The sequence below is a fragment of the Nannospalax galili genome, unplaced genomic scaffold (genome assembly GCF_000622305.1).
Source record: "Nannospalax galili isolate Female #2095 unplaced genomic scaffold, S.galili_v1.0 scaffold467, whole genome shotgun sequence".
Lineage (NCBI taxonomy): Eukaryota > Metazoa > Chordata > Mammalia > Rodentia > Spalacidae > Nannospalax > Nannospalax galili.
The window spans coordinates 491,454-502,687 of NW_008357490.1; positions in this window are offsets into that span (position 1 = coordinate 491,454).

The window sequence follows — 11,234 nt, forward strand, 5'->3', positions numbered from 1 at the left end:
CTTTGGACCCAGGCTAAGATTAAGTCCAGATTCTCCATTCATTAAGTCTGAGACCTTGGATATGCTCTTTGTTTCTGAGATTCAGCAGTCTTATATGTAAAATGGGGACATCACGGTTCCTGCTTCTAATAGTTATTGTGAGAACTGAATGCAATAATGCAAGTGGATGTTCAGCACAAAGTCAGTTCTCAACTGTTACCAAAGTCATTAGTATTATCCTTGCCATGTTTACCCAGGCTTAATAGCAGAGTCATCTCTTCAAGTTTCCCAAGATGCTTCACACAGTGGCCTCACCATATGCAGGAGAAGTGCTGCCTGGAGCCAGTGTTCTCTCTGGCATCTTGGGGCTGCCTCTTACCAAACTGTGATCCTGGGAAAGCACTTCCACATAAGAGAAGGGCCCATTGTCTCCTCACTGGAGCTCTGGACTCAGCCCACCTCCTGCTTCCTTCTGTGTTTGTTCAGCACAGCCATCCACACAGGTTCTTCAGGCATGCTTCACAAGCACTGAGTGCTAATTTCCAAATCACAGATGCCCACAACAGTGGTAAGCAAACCAATTCCAGTTGCTTCAGGAGTAAGAACATCTAGAAACAAGGAGTCTAATAGCTGGAGTAGCAGTGGGTTTCTAAAGGAGCTATTGATTAAGCAGCCTTATGGTTTTTGCTGATCATTTTTCTGCTGGGAGACTGCATCCTTAAATACATTCCTGAAACACAGCCCTGTTACATTAGCATACATTATTAGCAACATTATGATGAAAGGCTGTAAGTTTGGTAGACTGAGGTTTCTAATAATCCAAAAAAGAATCTTTAGCAATCACAATACCAAATACACATGAACTCACACACACACACACACACACACACACACACACACACACACATACCTGAGAGAGAGATAATAAACAAAAAAAAAAAAAATAGTGAGCACAATCCCAAAAACACACAAACTAACACACACACACACACACACACACACACACACACACACACACACAGAGGTAATATAGAAAAATAAAGCATACCAAAAGAGCAATAAATTGTACATGCTGAACACTATCAGCCCTTCCACAATCATTACACCCAGTCCGGTAATTATTTTTATTATCACCAATGGAAATGTAGGACAGCTTAACAGTATACAAAATGCAAGTTATGGTGAGTTACTTGGAAACAATGTAAATAAAATACACTGAAATCTTCCAAGTTGACTTGAAATTCACATAACCAAATAATGGAGACATGTAGTTACTACCTTTAATTATACATAGAAAAGGACACTCAAGCAGGGCCAAGGTGGGGGAAGAGAAGTGGGTTTCACCTTTAATACCTGAAAAGTTACCTTTTATTCAGTAAATGATTATGGACTTTTGATGAATGAATGTCTTGTTTGAAGTCTACATAGCGAGTTCCAGGCCAGCTGGGGCTACATGTAGGGAGATCCTGTCTCAAAAATAAATAAATACATACATAAATAAGTAAATAGTTGGGGGAGCTGGCTCAGTTGGTAAAGTGCCTGCTGTGCAAGTATGAGGGTTTGAGTTTGGATTCCTGGCACCCATGTTAAAAAACAAACAAAAAACAAATAAACAAACAAACAAAAAACAGGTGCCACAGTGCTATCTGTGCCACAGTGCTATCTGTAAACCCCAGTGCTGGGAGAAGGCTGGGGGATCCCAGGAGTTCATTCCAACGTAGATGAATCACTGTGAATTCCAGGTCTACTAAGAGACCCTGACTCAAAAAATAAGGTGGAGCAGCTGGAGAGATGGCTCAGGGGTTAAGAGCACTTGCTGCTCTTGCAGAGGACCTGGGTTTGGTTCCTAACACCCACTTGACAGCTGACAACTGTCCATAACTCCAGTTCCAGGGTATCTGATGCCCTCTTCTGACTTCCTTGGGCAATGCACATACAGGTGTACTTATATACATGTACACAAAACACTCCTACACATAAAATACAAATAAGTTAAAAAAAAAGTATTGGGGGGGACAGATGATGACTAGCAGAAGACAACCAATATCAACTTCTGGCCTCTACATGAACTCACATGTGTGAGCACCCTCATACATGTACACATACACATACACACGAGCACATATACATCACACATAGTTAATTTTTTTAAATAGAGGCATAATGACTCACACTGTAATCCCAGCACTGGGGAGCTGAGGTAGCAGGATTGCTATGAGTCTGAGGTCAGCCAGGGCTACATAATGAGTTCTAGGTCAGCCTGGGCTAGAGATTGAGACCCTGTCTCACAAAAAATAATAATAAAATTAAAATGCAACAAATTAATAACAGATGAGAAGCTGAGAAATCCATCATGTGATCTAATGGATGTGACACTGTTTCTTTTTTTCCTGAAAGTTATATCACACTCACTAATCACAACTAACTCGCCTTGCCTACTGGGTGACAGGCACCATTCTTAAGGCAGTCACTTTATTTGATCCTCACAGCATCCCTGTAACATGGATGCTTCTGCCTTCTCCATTTGAGTTGAATGCATTCTCTCTGAGTCAGGGAGCTTTCTCATGAGTGCAAGCAGTCTGGTTTACGTTGGCTTTATTGGCATTGTGCTTTCCACCAAGTACCAAGATAAAAATTGGGGTTGAAGCAGGATGTAGTCTCCTTAAAAACCTACATAAGCTTGGGCTAATCATCACCCTGCACTGAAAGCCCCCATTCTCAGAAAAACCCTAAAGGGACCTGTGTAGGGGTACATGATTACATCTCTAACCAAAATTACACAGGGAGCACTTATTAAGGTTCTAATGGGGCAGATGGGCTGCTTAACACTCCCCAAATATTTTTCTGCAGGGTTAACACTGGACTTTATCCAGTTTGATTCTGGACAAAGATGTTAACATACAGCTCTTTTGCATATGTTCTATTTCAGAAGTGTGTTCAAAAGTAAGCTAGCATTTCCCTTCTCCGTAGACCAGCAGTTTCCACCTCCCCTGAGAGCTTACTAGAAATGCAGAATTCAGGCCTACTCCAGACAATCAGAATCTGAATTTACAACACCCATAGGAAATGCCTGAACAGGAAATTTTGAAAAGTACTAAGCTGAAGTGAAAATACAAACTCAACAAGCAACTGGATCCGCCAGGATCCTCTGATGGAGGCCCTGTCATTTGTGGCTGAAGCCTTTTAGCCTTATCTACTGCCTGATACATTTGAGAAGTTTAACCTGGGATCTGGGCATATGTTTGAAAAAGATGGCCTAGAGACTGGGGATGTGGCTCTGTTGGTAGAGTGCTTTCCTGGCATGTATGAAACCCTGGGTTCCATCCCTAGCACCACATAAACCAAGAATAGTAACTCATACTGGTAATCCCAGGACTCAAGAGATGAAGGCAAGAGGATCAGAGTTCAAGGTCACAGTAGGCTCTAGATCCAAATTCAAAGCCAACATAGGATATATGAGACCCTTTCTCAAAAAGGGGTCTTCCTCTGGGAGGGAGGGAGGGAGGGAGGGAGGGAGGGAGGAAAGAAGACCTTATTAGAGGGATAGAAATCCTTTGGCTGGAACCCAGGTCCATGTGTCCTGGGGCTTTAGCTATCCTGACACTGCTCAAGTTGGAAGCAGAGAAGAGTAGAAGCCTGGAAGTGGGGCCAGGTAGAGGAGAACAAAGTGTCCTCTGCAGAAGCAGGGTGAGCAAGCTGCCCCAGAACTAGGAAAAGCTCTGTCCTATCCAGTGTCTTTCCAGCCTCCTGTACTGGTAGGGCTCAATATTCTGTTATCGTCAGAAGAAAAAGTATCTTAAGAGTGCAGATCCCTTCTCATAGAGCAGGCAACTAAGGGTACATTTGGAGCTGCCAGGCAATATCTTTTTGCTTGTTTGTTTTGGGGACAGTGTCTTGTTTTGTAAGTCTGGCTGGCTTTGTACATGCTGTGTATACTAGGCTGGCCTCAAACTTGTGGTAATCCTCCTGCCTCAGCCTCCCAAGTGCTGGCATTATAGGTGTGTGCCACCATGCCTGGCCCATTACTCAAGTGTTTCATTGTATAGAGCCTGCTTCCAACTTTGGGTATTAGTGTTCCCATTTCCATCATTCTCAATACTGCTGTGAGTGACTCTAGGTGCATAAATGGTCATATTTGAATGATTATTCCAAGACAATTTTCAATCAAGGATAGGGATGAGGAGACATTTTTCATTCCATTCTTGGGCTAATCAATCAAAGCAAGTAAAAGCTGACAGAAAAAAAAATGTGGAATTCAGAAACTGCCTGGGTTGTAGAGGTGGCCACTGCTGCTTTCTAAGAATTACTATAGCATCAGCTGGGTATGCTGGCACATGCCTTTATCCCAGCACTCAGGAGGCAGAGGCAGGGGGATTCTGTGAGTTCAAGGCCAGCCTGGTCTACAAAGCAAGTTCCAGGCCAGCTGGGGCTACAAGGAGACTGTTTCCATTGCTGTAACAAAACATTCTGACCAATACCAAGTTGGGGAGGAAAGGGTTTATTTGTCTTACATATCCTGGGTCACAGTTCATCTGGGAGCCCAAGGTAGGAACTCAGGGCAGGAACCTGGAGGCAGGAGCTGGAGCACAGGCCATGGAGGAATGCTGCTTACTGGCTTGCTACCCTGGCCCCTGCTCAGCCTGCTTTCTTATGCAATACAGGCCCACCTGCCCAGGGGTGGCACCACCCACAGTGGGCTGGGCCCTCCCACATCACTCATCAAGAAGATGCCCCTCAGACAGGGCCACAGGCCAGTCCAGTAGAGGCAATTCCCCGATTGAGGCTCCCTCAATCCAAGTGTGTCAAGTTGACACTAAACCTATCCAGCACAGAGACCTTATCTCAAAAAGACCAAAAAGATAAAAGAAAAAAAAAAAAAGAAAAGAAAAAGAATTACTATAGCATCAGGAAGATGAAGATGAAGACCCAAGGTTTCATCTGATCTGAATGGTGACTGAAGCCAAGCTCTTGTGATTCAAGTCTCTCCGAGCATGGCATCCCCTGCTACCCTGGGACTGTCAATGTCCTTTCAAATCCTTCTTTATTAAGCAATTGTTTCCCCCTTGGGAGATTAACTTATTCTAGATGGGAATGTCTTTTAATTTGATTTGTCATGTTAGACCCAACATTTCTAGACGTTTGTAAATAGAACAAGAAATTGTAGAAGACTCTGTTCTCTACATGGAAGACTTACTTGTCCTATATTTTCCTGTCTCCTCACTAGACAGCATTCCTAACTAGACACCATTCAAAGTCACCCCATTAGTGCTCACTCTTGGAGACATACCTCATTCCTTTAATTAACCATGCATCCACATCATTCTTGGCAAGCTTTACAAGCATCCTGCAAGACAGTGTTATCATCATTCTGTGCACAAAGGGAACAATCAAAAGTCTAGTCAGTTTGCCTGAGGTCACAGAAAGAGCAAATTAGTAAAGCTCCACTTGGAACCAGATTTCTCAGTCTAATCCTGGAACACTGCCATGTCTAGAAGAGGACAGAAGCAGTCAAGAGGAGAAGGTCCAGTAGGCATGCTGTGTCCTGTGTCAGCTCAAGCAGCCTTACCCATGTGCTCAAAGACCCCTCTATGAAAGTCCTTATCTGTCTGGCCCTAGTGGCTGGCATGCCTCCAGAGACCTTTCTCTGGTCCCTGACTATCGCTCCATGCATACACAGGCTCTCCTGTCAGTTTTTACTCCTGAATAAGAACTGTCTTTGGAGTTACAAGGGAGGGCAGTGTTGCTTCTGAAAGGATGGGCCCTTTCGTCATGGTAACTCTTAGAGGTAGAACCTAGCTGGATGCTTAGTGGAGACTCTCCAGCTGTACTGAGCTCCAGCTGTGTTTGGCCTTGTCTGATACAGAGCAGAATGGAGAGCACCCCCACATTCTTTCCTTTGATTCCTAATGCTCAGCAGACACTGCTTACCCTTGATTTGTTATTTTCCTTTAAGATTTCTAAAAAATATTTTATTATTTTTATTTTATGTGTATGCATGTATTGCCTGTATGTAGATAAGTGCACCCGTGTCGTGCAGTGCCCATGGAGGACAGAAGAGGCTGTCGGATACCCTGGAACTGGAGTTTTCCTTTAAGATTTCTAAAAAATATTTTATTTACTATTTTTATTTTATGTGTATGCATGTATTGCCTGCATGTAGGTAAGGGCACCTGTGTCGTGCAATGCCCACGGAGGAGAGAAGAAGCTGTTGGATCCCCTGGAACTGGAGTTAAGACAGTTGTTAGCTGCCATGTGGGTGCTGGGATTTGAACCTGGGTCTTCTGCAAGAACAACCAGTGTTCTTAACCACTGAGCCATCTCTCCAGCCCCCTCCTTTAAGATATTTTAAAAAGTCAGCACTTGGGAGGCAGAGGCAGGCAGATCTCTGTGAGTTCAAGCTCCTCCTCCTCCTCCCCCTCCTCCTCCTCCAATATTAGTTTTCCTTGCCTGTAGATATTGTTTTAAATATAAATTCTTCCCCCCTCCGTGTGTCTGTGTGTTTGAGTCAATGCCATGTGTGTAGGTATCTGCAGAGGCAAGAAGAGGGCATCAGATCTCTTGGAGCTGGAATTACAGGCAGCTGTTGTGGGTGAATTTAACTTAGGTCCTCTGCAAGAGCAATACTTGCTCTTAACTGCTGAGCCGTCTTCTGGCCCCATCTTTTGATTGCTTATATTTTTTTCTGATTATAAATTATTAGACAGACAGACAGGCACACACACACACACACACACATACACACACACACACTGAAAAAGATCCTTAAACATCATCCAACTGGTCTTAAGTAAGGCAAGCTCTGGAGACCTCAAAAATTGTGGATGGCATTTGAAATGAGGACAGTCTTGTTCCCTCTTACTCTGCACTTGACAAACTCATTGTAGTTGATATCAGAAGTTTTGAGTGGATGGAGAAGTGTGGAAGATTGTGCCCTTAACCTTGAGTTTGGCTAGCTCATGATCAGGTAAGAATCCATACTTACTGATCATACCCCAGTGTCTCCTGCTGCCTTCACCATCTTCAGAGCTCTGTGTTCCCAAAACATCCTGCTTTTTTCTTACCTCAGTGACTTCACCTACTAGTTCCTCTGCGTAACTTGCTCTTCCTCGTTCATCTTGAAGTGTGCCTCTACTTCAAGGCTGTTCCTTTTCCCACCATAAAGTATTGGTCCTTCCATTTTCTGTGATTTCACATTTCATATGGCATGTCATATGGCTTTTCTATTTGATTATGGAACAAACACAAACTATCATAATACAGGTGAAACATTGTTGCAACTAATTTCTGAAGATGGCTCAGATGAACTACCCTTCCATTATCTACATGCAGATGCTCCTTACAAGAGCTGCATAAATCCATGGTAAGATGAAAATACAAATACATTTAATGTACCTATGTACCTAACCCACTAACATCATAGCCTATCTTACTTTAAATGTCCCCAAAACACGTACAATAGCCCATGATTAAGCTGGGAGTGATTAAGCTGGGAATGATGTAATCCCAGCACTCAAGAAACTAAGGTGTGTCATCAGTTCAAGGCTACATTGTGAGACCCTATCACCAAAACCTAAACCAAAACAAAAACAAATAGGGCCAACTAAGATGGCTCAGGGGTGAAGGCTGACAAACGTGATTTCCATCCCTGGGGCCCACAAGATGGAAGGAGAGAACCAACTCCCACAGGTTGTCCTCTGGTTTCTCCACTCACACTACACCCATACATACCCATGCACCCCCCCACACACACAAAATAATTTTTTTTGGTCATTTTGAGACAGGGTCTCCCTGTAGCCCCAGCTGGCCTGGAACTCACTATGTAGACCAGGCTGGACTTGAACTCACAGAGATCCGCCTGCCTCTGCCTCCTGAGTGCTGGGATTAAAGGCATGTGCCACTATGCCTGGCAATTTTTTAAAAAATATTATTTTTATTTTATGTGTATGAGTGTATTGCTTGCACAGATGTGAGTACACCTGTGTCATGCGGTGCCTTGGAGGTCAGAAGAGGGCTTTGGATTCCCCCAGAACTGGAGTTACTGATGGTTGTTAGCTGCCATGTGGGTGCTGGGAATCGAACCCGGATCCTCTGCAAGAGCAATCAGTGCTCTTAACCTCTGAGCCATCTCCTCAGTCCCTACAAAATAATTTTTAAAAACCAAATAACCCTTCAGTTGGACAAAATCATCTAACACAAAACCTCGTTTATAATAAAGTGTTCAATATCCCTTGTAATTTATCAGCAATGTACTAAAAGTGAAACAGAATGGTTGTACAAGTATGCTTTCATGTCATCATAAGGTTGGAAAGTCATCGTCAAAGAACCATAAGTTATGAACTGTCTATATTCATGGACTCCCTTCCTTCACTGAGAGACTGGCTGTGAGTTGTATTAATCCATAGGATGTAATGAAAATAAATGATGCTGTGACAATTCTGGGTCCAATCCTGAAGAGTAATGGTTGGTCAATTTCTGATTCATTTTCTTGTCACTTTCCCTAATGTAACTGGTTGCTATGCTGTGAGGAAGCCCAAACAGCTCCATGGAAAGGCTGCATGGAGGGGCTAAAGGAGTGGCTAGTTGGATAAGAGCACTTGCTGTACAAGCACGAGGACCTGAGTTTGAATCCCTGGGAGACATGTAAAGCTCTGGGCTTCGTTAGGCCTTGAATGCTGTAACCCAGTACGGTAGGGGGTAGAGACAGGAGGATAGCTGGGGCTTGCTGGCTGCCACCTTAGCTCCACGTTCGGTGAAAGAGTCTGTGTCAAGGGAATAAGGTAAACAGTGATAGAGCCAGGATACTGTGTCCTTCTCTGGCCTCTGTGCACATGCAGGTTGGGCCACCCATGCATACATACATGTGCATATACCATATACACATACCATCCCCTCCCACACACACACTTAAGGGTGCATGGAAAGAAGCTCCAGGACTATGCTGGGAAAGGAGAAAGGACCCCATTCGTGCATCACTGGCAAGCTTCCAGATGACTTTAGCTCAACCTGTCATCTGATTCCACCTACCTGAGACACACCAAGCAAGACCAGCAGAGCAGCGCGTTTGAATTCAATCAGCCAGTAATCACAAGATAATAGCATGTTTGTGGCTTCAAGGCACAGAGTTATGAGCTTGGAGATCAATGGTCTGAGATATGGGCGATGCAAAGACACCCAATGCCTTTGATGCTTCTAATTCCGTCTCAGTCAAGAGGAAGACAGATAAACACTGTGAGCAAGAAGCGTATCTATCACAAAAGGCAGTTCAGCACAACAGACATCCAGCTAAAAAAACATTTGTTCTAATTGTTTTCCCCTGGGCAAGATCTCATGACGTATATAGTTAAGCTGGCTGTGTATAGGTTTTTTTTTAAGCATCTATAAGAGGAAGACCCTGTATTGGTTGACTTTATTGCCCATCGGCTGACCAGGATTCTTTTTCCCTACCCAGATAGCGTGACATCAAGAGCTGATCCTTGGCTGGTTTTGTATGTTTCTGCATTTGACTGTGGTGGGTTTTGTATGTCTCTGCTTTTGACACAAGTGAGTGCGCGCAGCAGTAAGCAAGAGCAGCAGCAGGTGGCGCCCTCTAATGTTTCAGCTCTAGTGTTACAGTACAGGCCTAGGGTTCTAGGACCCAGGGAAGCTGAGATTCTTCAATATTTGACAGCAACTGGTGTTACTTCTGGGGAGGCCCTGGAGAGTGGTCAATGTTGTATCTGCCAGGCTAGGAGTATCTGAGACCCTTGGCCCTAAAAACCTGAGACTCTTCTTGAGTCCAGGGCTCAAGTTTCTCTTCTCTGGGTCTTTCACACCTCCTATCCTCTTCACTCTTAGCTCTCTTACTGTCTCTCCTTCCCCTACCCTCCTTGTTCCTGTCCTGGTTGCTCTCTTGAACAGTTTGACTCTCCCCTGCTGCTAGGGACTTTGTTACATCTACCGCTGTTCTGGAGGCCGCTGCCCTTCCCCTTTTGCTGCTGCTGTTTCTATTGCTGCCGGCGCCTATCGCGGCTCTGCCTCTCTTGCAGCGGCTTCACTGCCTCTGCATGGCTCCCATGAGGGCAGTGGATTCTCTGAACTGGAGACAGTTGTTAGCCTCCATGTGGGCGCTGGGAATTCAACCCAGACCCTTTACAAAAGCATTAAGTGCTCTTAACCACTAGGCCATCTCTCCAGCCCTGACTGCTGTTTCTGAGTCAGCATTCCAGCTTCTAGCTGCTGCAGTTTTCTTTGAGTTACCAGCTCAGCCTGCTCTTTCAAAAGTAGGCAATGAAAGATCAATTTAGAGAAGCCTTTTTATCAGGCCTAACGTTGCAATACTAGGGAGGCCCGACAGGATCGTTTTTCCATCCAGCTCACCAAGTGAGCCCAACAGCCTGACTCTAACCAGAGAAGGGGTGTTCAGAGCTTTCATGCAAATGAAGGATTGTGTTTACAGGAATAGTGGCATTGTCCCTTTTGTCCCATTCATAGCAGTCCCTCTGGTAGGCTACCACAGGAAGTGCGCCCCCTGTAGCCTGGCGGTGATAGTCAAAGATCATCTAGAGTTCACTGATGCTTGTGAAAGCAAAGTCTGGTGGGGGCCTTGGATGGTTGGGGCTGCACCTTCCGGAGCCCAGAGCAAGAGGATGGGATTGTCGTGTAGTTTCCTCGGGTCATTGCAGTGTTTAAAGAGCTGCCATCAGGGTAGTGCCACTGACTAATTGACTAAAAGTCCTTTTGCTCAAGTCAGTGAACAGCAAGCGAGAGTCCAACAGGCTGCCAATCAGAGTCAACTTGCCCATCTCCCAATGTCTTTTCTTGCTCATAGGAAAATAACATCAGAAAGAGTGTTTATTATAAGAACTTAAATAGCATCATTAATACTAATAGTGATTTTTAACTGATTTTACGAATACTTTAACAATTTTTAACACCCTGCCATTGCCCCAGAGAGATGTAGGTCTCCCTCAAGTGTCAGCTTTAACCTTGCTGTGATCAAAGCAACTCACAGAAAAAGACTTCAAGGAGGAAGTCTTTGGCTCATGGTTTCAGAAAGTTCATTCAGCCAGTGGTTGCTTTACCCTATAGACTTCAGCAGAACATCATGGTGGCAGGATTGTGTACCAATGACTGTTCATTTATGGGTGTGTGTGTGTGTGTGTGTGTGTGTGTGTGGCTATGTGTATATATGTATGTGTCTGTGTATATATGTGTATGTGTGTGTCTTATATATTATATGTGTGTATGTGTGTATACTCTTTTGGGTCTCACTCATA